General features: G+C 38.8%; 1 pseudogene; it reads right to left on the bottom strand.

The window, feature by feature from the left end:
• Positions 1-788: 788 nt before the first annotated feature.
• On the bottom strand, positions 789-1,726 carry LOC147357911 (olfactory receptor 56A1-like; annotated as a pseudogene).
• Between the last annotated feature and the right edge of the window lie 7,747 nt (positions 1,727-9,473).

The following is a 9,473-nucleotide window of genomic DNA, read 5'->3' as shown; positions in this document are numbered from 1 at the left end:
TATCCACAAACGTGACACTTCGCTCTATCTTTTCACCTTCAACTAGAGCTCTTGAGATGAATCAACAGATAAGACCTGCCTTTCAGTTCACTGCATGTGCCGCTTAAACCCACGGGGACATGGCCAATTTACTGTCCTGATTCCCCAATTTCTTACTCCATTCATATCCACTCTCCCCCCACCTCAAACTATTTCCTCATTCTCTAGACTCCCTGAGGGCAGTGAGGCTGTTGAGGACATAGTAAGAGGTTAGCACTGATTTATTATTATTATGAGTGCTCTTTTCCTATGGTCCTGCAGGTTCTTTGTCACAGGACTCTGTCTTTTCTGAGAACTCATCCCTCTCATAATAGGAGATACAGGCAGGAAATATCCATGGAAATCCAGAAGGACAAAACACAGGCAAGGGTGGGACATTTCTGTAGAAAGACACCAGGCTCTAGAGCCTGGATTTTAATGTCTGCTCTGTCATATATCTGCTATATGTATATATATATGATCTCCAGTAGTTTTTTCTCTTAAAATCATATTTTTTTTATACTATGTAAAATGGAAGTAGTAGTAGTAGTAGTAGCTACATGAATGTTGTGAAGATTAAATTGTTTCACTGTAACTGCCCAGGACCAAAGCAGTTGCCCAAGAAAAATGAGTTTCTTCCTCTTGCCTACCCTCTCCTGAGCCAGGCAAGAACAAAGGAAGAAACCAGGGTCAGGCTTTTCTCTAGCTCATGCCTGGGAAAAATCACTGAGAAGGAAGGACAGATAGAATTCTAAATCTGTTTTATAAATTCACATCCCTCTCTGCAACAGTTTCTGAATTCCTTGCTTTATCTCTTTAGTCCAAACCCCATATACAACAGGGTTCAAGGCAGGGGGTATGAGGTGATGAAGGATATTGAGCAGGATCAGGATGTCCATGGGGACACTTTCTGGCCACATTTGTCAACACAACCAGAAGGATGGTGCTGAAAAAGAGAATGAGGATGAAGTGAGAGCCACACATGCTCAGAGCTTTGACTGCAACTCCCTCGGCCTTGAACTTGAACACAGCTCTTAAGATGAAGATGTAGAAGATGAAAACGAGGATGAAATCTGAGCCTAGTATCATCCAACCAGCCACAAACTGGTAGACTGTGTTCAGGGTGAAATTGTCACAGGAAATCCTGGACACAGACAGGTTGGCACAAATGCAGTTCTCAGTGACATTTTCCCCACAATAACAAAGCCTGGCAGCAAGAATGGGAATGGGTAGAGTGAGAAGGGCATTTTGTATGACAATGAAGGTACTAGCTTGGCCACAACGTGGTTAGTGAAGATGGATGGGTACCTCAGTGGGTGGCAGATGGCCACATAGCGGTCATAGGCCATGACCAAAAATGCACAGGACTCCATGGGGAGGAAGCTGTTCATGATGAACATCTGGAGGAAGCAGCAGAGAAGCTGGTGGACCTGAGGTCAAACCAGAAGATGGCCAGGACCTTGGGGATGACAGTGAGGCAGAGCACCATGTCCAGCAGGAAGAGGAGGCTGAGCAAACAGTACATGGGTTCATGAAGAGAGACCTCCAGCCGGATGGTGATCAGGAGAGTGGCATTGGCCCCCAGGACCAGAAGAAAGAGGAGACTGAGGGGCAGGGACAGCCAGTGCTGCCAGCTCTGGTAGTTAGGGAAGCAGATGAGGAGGAATTCAGAGACTAAAGGAGTGGAGTAGTTGCTGAGTGAGGTCATCCAGTGAATCCTGAGCTGAGAAGTCTTGTCTTGACTATTTGCTTGGTCAGATACAAAAGGTAATTTTGTTTAATTGATTTCAAAAATATAGCTCTCACTCTGTAGGTTGCTAATGATATATAGAAGGAGGAAAATTCCAGGCAATATCCTAAAGATAGAGTGGTGGGACTTGACAATTAACGCTGCTGCTGCTAAGTCACTTCAGTCATGTCCGACTCTGTGCAACCCCATAAACGGCAGCCCACCAGGCTCCTCTGTCCCTGGGATTCTCCAGGCAAGAATACTGGAGTGGGTTGCCATTTCCTTCTCTAGACAATTAATGCTACAGTCTATGAAAGAGAAAAAAAGAATCAGTGTAAATGCTAAGATGTGAAAAGAGAATAACGATAGGTAGTAACCTCACAATTTAAAAATGTGCAATAAATTAAGTCAGTGTTGTATCAGTTTAAGAAAACAAAAATGATAATACTGTAAAGGAGAAGTTGCTTTCTCCATGAAAATTTTAAGGAACATAGGATCAACTTGTCAGCTAAGCAAAAGTCTAATAATATGAGAATATGAATGGTCATTAAATTTTATTGAAAGGGTGTCATTAGTGACCTGGACATGGATAATTCATTGGACTGGTGGCAATAGAAACCAGAATGAAAGGAGCTGAAGATTCAATAAGTGAGAAAGTGTAGATAGAGAAGGCTGACTACATAGCTAAAAGGCTCATTCAAGCTTGCAGGTAAAGGAAAAGGCAAGACAAGAATGAATCATATTGTAGCATGCCTATTTGGGGAAAGGTTACAAATTCAGATGGAAAGTAAGATAATTGAAGTAGTTGTTTATTAAGAAAGCAACTTTTTTTCTTTACTATTATCATTTCTTTGTAATTTTTTACACATAGATTTTGTACCTCTTTGTCTCCCTCCACCCTACTCTGAAATATCTGAGGACTGACAACATGCACTTTTCACTGATACACATCAACATTCTCTAACGCCCCATAGATTCTTGACAAAAGCCTATTGCAAAAAACTGGACCTTAGTGTTTTACACAGATGGAAAATTTCAAGGAAGGAGAGTGAAAGTGGAGAATTAGCCAGGGTTTCAGTGCTGAAGGAACTTGGAGGAGGGGAAAGGAGAAGCTCTGATCAATACTACAAATGGTGGCTATATTTAAAATGGATAACCAACAAGGACCTACTCAACAGCACAGGGAACTTTGCTCTGTATTATGTAGCAACCTAAATGGGGAAAGAATTTGAAAAAGGATGCAAGTATAACTTGAATTGGCTCAGTGTTAAAGAACCTGCCTGCAACACCAGAGACATGGGTTCGATCCCTGGGTCAGGAAGATCCCCTGGAAAAAGGAATGGCAACCCACTCCAGTTTTCTTGCCTGGAAAATCCCACGGACAGAGGGGCCTGGTGGACTACTGTCCATGAGGTCGCAAAAGAATCAGACATGACTCAGCACAGCACACACACATAATTTGAATCACTTTGCCCAAATCTATCACACTGGTAATCAACTATACTCCAGCATAAGATAAAAAATAAATTAAAAATTTTTAAAGAAAAATGTTTTAAAAAAATACTACAAATGGTAGTCACTGAGGGTTTTTATGGTGGACTTCAGGGGATGGACAGAGCATGCCACACAATGCATGTTAGAACCTGGAGGCTCATTCACACCACTGTCTGCAGTGCTGCTCAAGAGCCTGTCCCTTGGTGAATGGTAAAACCCTAGGCTAGGTCTCTGACTTAATAAATATTTTGCCCTTGCCCTAAAACAAACTCAGAATCACTCTATTGTTCCTGCTATGTTAGTACAAATTTTCTTGAATTTCCTTCAGCTTAAAATATTACCAACTTATCCATACAAAATCTCGTCTCTCTGCACCCAGCTTTCCTGTTCTTCTTGACCTTCCTCCTCCTCATGTTTTCTCATCCCTGTTGAGTGCCCTTCTTTGCACTTTGTCCTTTTCTAGCATTGTTTGACATAATATTTATACCTGTTCATGCACCTCCGCAAAGGCTACTTGCTGATCAATTCTCCTCTTTATCTGCTTCTATTCATCACTTGTTCACCATTTACTTGTGAAAGGGTTATTGCCCAAAACTCATCAAGTCCAAGGTACTTGCCTTTAGCCACCCAGTGTTATCACTTGGACTCTAAGCTTATTAAAGTCCAATTCAATTTCTTCACTGTTTAACATTGGATAGCAGGTAGGAGGAGAGAAAATCTGGAATGGGAAAGAAGAAAAGGGAAGCAAATTTCTCGATGTTCTAATAAGTGTAAGTATTGGTACATGGAATAAAAAATAATTTAAGGACTCTAAAGCTGGATCAACAATATTCACTGGTATATATCAGGCATCTCGCATATACCAGGCATTCTTCTGAGAATATCATATCTATTCATTTATTTCATAGAAACACAATGTCAAAAACAAAACTGAGAGTCTTTCTCAACTCCGTTTCAATTAGCCCTCTGGAGTATCTTATCCAATTCAGGGCACTATGGATTTGGAAATTCTTTGTCAGACTGAGATAAAGTCATAGGAAGTTAAAACATAATAAAAGGCACTGACCCCCTTTGTGGGGTTAAGTAATTGTTACAAAATATAGATGTGTGAAGAGTGAAAAAGTTGGCTTAGGAGGAGGAGCTAAGATGGCGGAGGAATAGGACGGGGAGATCACCTTCTCCCCCACAAATTCATCAAAAGAACATTTAAACGCCACGTATATTCCACAAAACAACTTCTGAATGCTGGCAAAGGACATCAGGCACCCAGAAAAGCAACTCATTGTCTTCGAAAGGAGATTTTTAATTTATGCTTTTTGGTATTTGTTATCAATTTTGTACCTATATCTTCCTTATAATTTCTGTGACTTTGTTTGTTTTTGTTTTTCTCTTCCTTTTTCTTCTTCTTTTCTTTAACATTGTATTTTTGAAATTCCAAACTCTACTCTAGATTTTTAACTTTTGCTTTTTGGTATTTGTTATCAATTTTGTACCTATATTTTCTTTATAATTTTTGTGACTTTGTTGTTGTTTTTTTTTTCTTTTCTTTTTCTCTCTTTCTTTTCCTTCTTCTTTTCTTTAACATTTATTTTTGAAATTCCAAACTCTACTCTAGATTTTTAATTTTTGCTTTTAGGTATTTGTTACCAATTTTGTACCTTTAAGAACCCAATCTTCAGTACCCATTTTTTTACTAGGGAGCGAGATTACTGGCTTGACTGCTCTCTCCCGCTTCGGACTCTCCTTTTTCTCCACCAGGTCGCCTGTGTCTCCTCCCTAACCCCTCTCTACTCTACCCAACTCTGTGAATTTCTGTGTGTTCCAGACGGTGGAGAACACTTAGGGAACTGATTACTGGCTGGATCAGTCTCTCTCCTTTTCATTCCCTCCTTTTATCCTCCTGGCCACCTCTGTCGCCTTCCTCCCTCTTCTCTTCTCTGTATAACTCCGTGAACATCTCTGAGCGGTCCAGTTGTGGAGTGCACATAAGGAAGTGGTTACTGGTTAGCCCACTCTCTCCTCTACTGATTCCACCTCATCTCATTCGGGTCACTTCTAACTCCCTCCTCCTCTTCTCTTCTCCATGTAATGCTGTGAACCTCTCTGGGTGACTCTCACGGTGGAGAAACTTTTCATTTTTAACCTAGATGTTTTATCAATGGTGCTGTATAGAAGGAGAAGTTTTGAGACTACTGTAAAAATAAGACCTATAACTGGAAGCAGGAGGCTTAAGTCCAAACCCTGACTCCAGGGAACATTAATTGACAGGAGCTCATCAAATGCCTCCATACCTACACTGAAACCAAGCACCACACAAGGGCCAACAAGTTCCAGGGCAAGACATACAAAGCAAATTCTCCAGCAACACAGGAACACAGACCTGGGCTCCAATATACAGGCTGCCCAAAGTCACCCCAAAACCATAGACATATCATAACTCATTACTGGACACCCCATTGCACTCCAGAGAGAAGAAATCCAGCTCCACCCACCAGAACACCAATACAAGCTTCCCTAACCAAGAAACCTTGACAAGCCACCTGTACAAACCCACACACAGCAAGGAAATGCCACAATAAAGAGAACTCCACAAACTGCCAAAATACAGAAAGGACACCCCAAAATCAGCAATATAAACAAGATGAAGAGACAGAGGAATACCCAGCATGTAAAGGAACAGGATAAATGCCCACCAAACCAAACAAAAGAGGAAGAGATAGGGAATCTACCTGATAAAGAATTCCGAATAATGATAGTGAAATTGATCCAAAATCTTGAAATCAAAATGGAATCACAGATAAATAGCCTGGAGACAAGGATTGAGAAGATGCAAGAAAGGTTTAACAAGGACCTAGAAGAAATAAAAAAGAGTCAATATATAACGAATAATGCAATAAATGAGATCAAAAACACTCTGGAGGCAACAAATAGTAGAATAACAGAGGCAGAAGATAGAATTAGTGAATTAGAAGATAGAATGGTAGAAATAAATGAATCAGAGAGGAAAAAAGAAAAACAAATTAAAAGAAATGAGGACAATCTCAGAGACCTCCAGGACAATATTAAATGCTACAATATTCGAATCATAGGGGTCCCAGAAGAAGAAGACAAAAAGAAAGACCATGAGAAAATACTTGAGGAGATAATAGTTGAAAACTTCCCTAAAATGGGGAAGGAAATAATCACTCAAGCCCAAGAAACCCAGAGAGTCCCAAACAGGATAAACTCAAGGTGAAACACCCAAAGACACATATTAATCAAATTAACAAAGATCAAACACAAAGAACAAATATTAAAAGCAGCAAGGGAAAAACAACAAATAACACACAAGGGAATTCCCATAAGGATAACAGCTGATCTTTCAATAGCAACTCTCCAAGCCAGGAGGGAATGGCAAGACATACTTAAAGTGATGAGAGAAAATAACCTACAGCCCAGATTATTGTACCCAGCAAGGATCTCATTCAAATATGAAGGAGAAATCAAAAGCTTTACAGACAAGCAAAAGCTGAGAGAATTCAGCACCACCAAACCAGCTCTCCAACAAATACTAAAGGATATTCTCTAGACAGGAAACACAAAAAGGGTGTATAAACTCAAACCCAAAACAATAAAGTAAATGGCAACGGGATCATACTTATCAGTAATTACCTTAAATGTAAATGAGTTGAATGCCCCAACCAAAGGACAAAGACTGGCTGAATGGATACAAAAACAAGACCCCTACATATGTTGTCTACAAGAGACCCACCTCAAAACAGGGGACACATACAGACTGAAAGTGAAGGGCTGGAAAAAGATTTTCCATGCAAATAGGGACCAAAAGAAAGCAGGAGTAGCAATACTCATATCAGATAAAATAGACTTTAAAACAAAGGCTGTGAAAAGAGACAAAGACGGTCACTACATAATGATCAAAGGATCAATCCAAGAAGAAGATATAACAATTATAAATATATATGCACCCAACACGGGAGCACTGCAGTATGTAAGACAAATGCTAACAAGTATGAAAGGAGAAATTAACAATAACACAATAATAGTGGGAGACTTTAATACCCCACTCACACCTATGGATAGATCAACTAAACAGAAAATTAACAAGGAAACACAAACTTTAAACAATACAATAGACCAGTTAGACCTAATTTATATCTATAGGACATTTCACCCCAAAACAATGAATTTCACCTTTTTCTCAAGCGCACATGGAACTTTCTCCAGGATAGATCACATCCTGGGCCATAAATCTAGCCTTGGTAAATTCAAAAAAATAGAAATCATTCCAAGCATCTTTTCTGACCACAATGCAGTAAGGTTAGATCTCAATTACAGAAGAAAAACTATTAAAAACTCCAACATATGGAGGCTGAACAACACGCTGCTGAATAACCAACAAATCACAGAAGAAATCAAAAAAGAAATCAAAATTTGCACAGAAACGAATGAAAATGAAAGCACAACAACCCAAAACCTGTGGGACACGGTAAAAGCAGTCCTAAGGGGGGAAAGTTCATAGCAATACAGGCATACCTCAAGAAACAAGAAAAAACTCAAATAAATAACCTAACTCTACACCTAAAGCAACTAGAAAAGGAAGAAATGAAGAACCCCAGGGTTAGTAGAAAGAAAGAAATCTTAAAAATTAAGGCAGAAATAAATGCAAAAGAAACAAAAGAGACCATAGCAAAAATCAACAAAGCCAAAAGCTGGTTCTTTGAAAGGATAAATAAAATTGACAAACCATTAACCAGACTCATCAAGATACAAAGGGAGAAAAATCAAATCAATAAAATTAGAAATGAAAATGGAGAGATCACAACAGACAACACAGAAATACAAAGGATCATAAGAGACTACCATCAGCAATTATATGCCAATAAAATGGACAACGTAGAAGAAATGGACAAATTCTTAGAAAAGTACAACTTTCCAAAACTGGGCCAGGAAGAAATAAAAAAATCTTGACAGACCCATCACAAGCACGGAAATTGAAACTGTAATCAGAAATCTTCCAGCAAACAAAAGCCCAGGTCCAGATGGCTTCACAGCTGAATTCTACAAAAATTTAGAGAAAAGCTAAATTTCTACCTATCCTACTCAAACTCTTCCAGAAAATTGCAGAGAAAGGTAAACTTCCAAACTCATTCTATGAGGCTACCATCACCCTAATACCAAAACCTGACAAAGATGCCACAAAAAAAAAAAAAAAACCTACAGGCCAATATCACTGATGAACATAGATGCAAAAATCCTTAACAAAATTCTAGCAATCAGAATCCGACAACACATTAAAAAGATCATACACCATGACCAAGTGGGCTTTATCCCAGGGATGCAAGGATTCTTCAATATCTGCAAATCAATCAATGTATATACCACATTAACAAATTGAAAAATAAAAGCCATATTATTATCTCAATAGATGCAGAGAAAGCCTTTGACAAAATTCAACATCCATTTATGATAAAAACTCTCCAGAAAGCAGGAATAGAAGGAACATACCTCAACATAATAAAAGCTATATATGACAAACCCACAGCAAACATTATCCTCAATGGTGAAAAATTGAAAGCATTTCCTCTAAAGTCAGGAACAAGACAAGGATGCCCACTTTCACCATTACTATTCAACATAGTTTTGGAAGTTTTGGCCACAGCAATCAGAGCAGAAAAAGAAATAAAAGGAATCCAAATTGGAAAAGAAGAAGTAAAACTCTCACTGTTTGCAGATGACATGATCCTCTACATAGAAAGACTCCACCAGAAAATTACTAGAACTAATCAATGAACATAGTAAAGTTGCAGGATATAAAATCAACACACAGAAATCCCTTGCATTTCTATACACTAATAATGAGAAAATAGAAAGAGAAATTAAGGAAACAATTCCATTCACCATTGCAACGAAAAGCATAAAATACTTAGGAATATATCTACCTAAAGAAACTAAAGACATATATATAGAAAACTATAAAACACTGGTGAAAGAAATCAAAGAGGACACTTAGATGGAGAAATATACCATGTTCATGGAGTGGAAGGATCAATATAGTGAAAATGACTATACTACCCAAAGCAATCTATAGATTCAATGCAATCAAGCTACCAACAGTATTCTTCACAGAGCTAGAAGAAATAATTCCACAGTTTGTATGGAAATACAAAAAACCTCGAATAGCCAAAGCTATCTTGAGAAAGAAGAACGGAACTGGAGGAATCAACCTGCCTGA

This window comes from Bos grunniens, chromosome 15 (assembly GCF_055505025.1).
Source record: "Bos grunniens cultivar Pamir isolate PY7600 chromosome 15, Bosgru_T2T1.0, whole genome shotgun sequence".
NCBI classification, from domain to species: Eukaryota; Metazoa; Chordata; class Mammalia; order Artiodactyla; family Bovidae; genus Bos; species Bos grunniens.
Note: the sequence above shows the minus strand (reverse complement) of the source record. Positions and strands in the feature narration are given on the sequence as shown.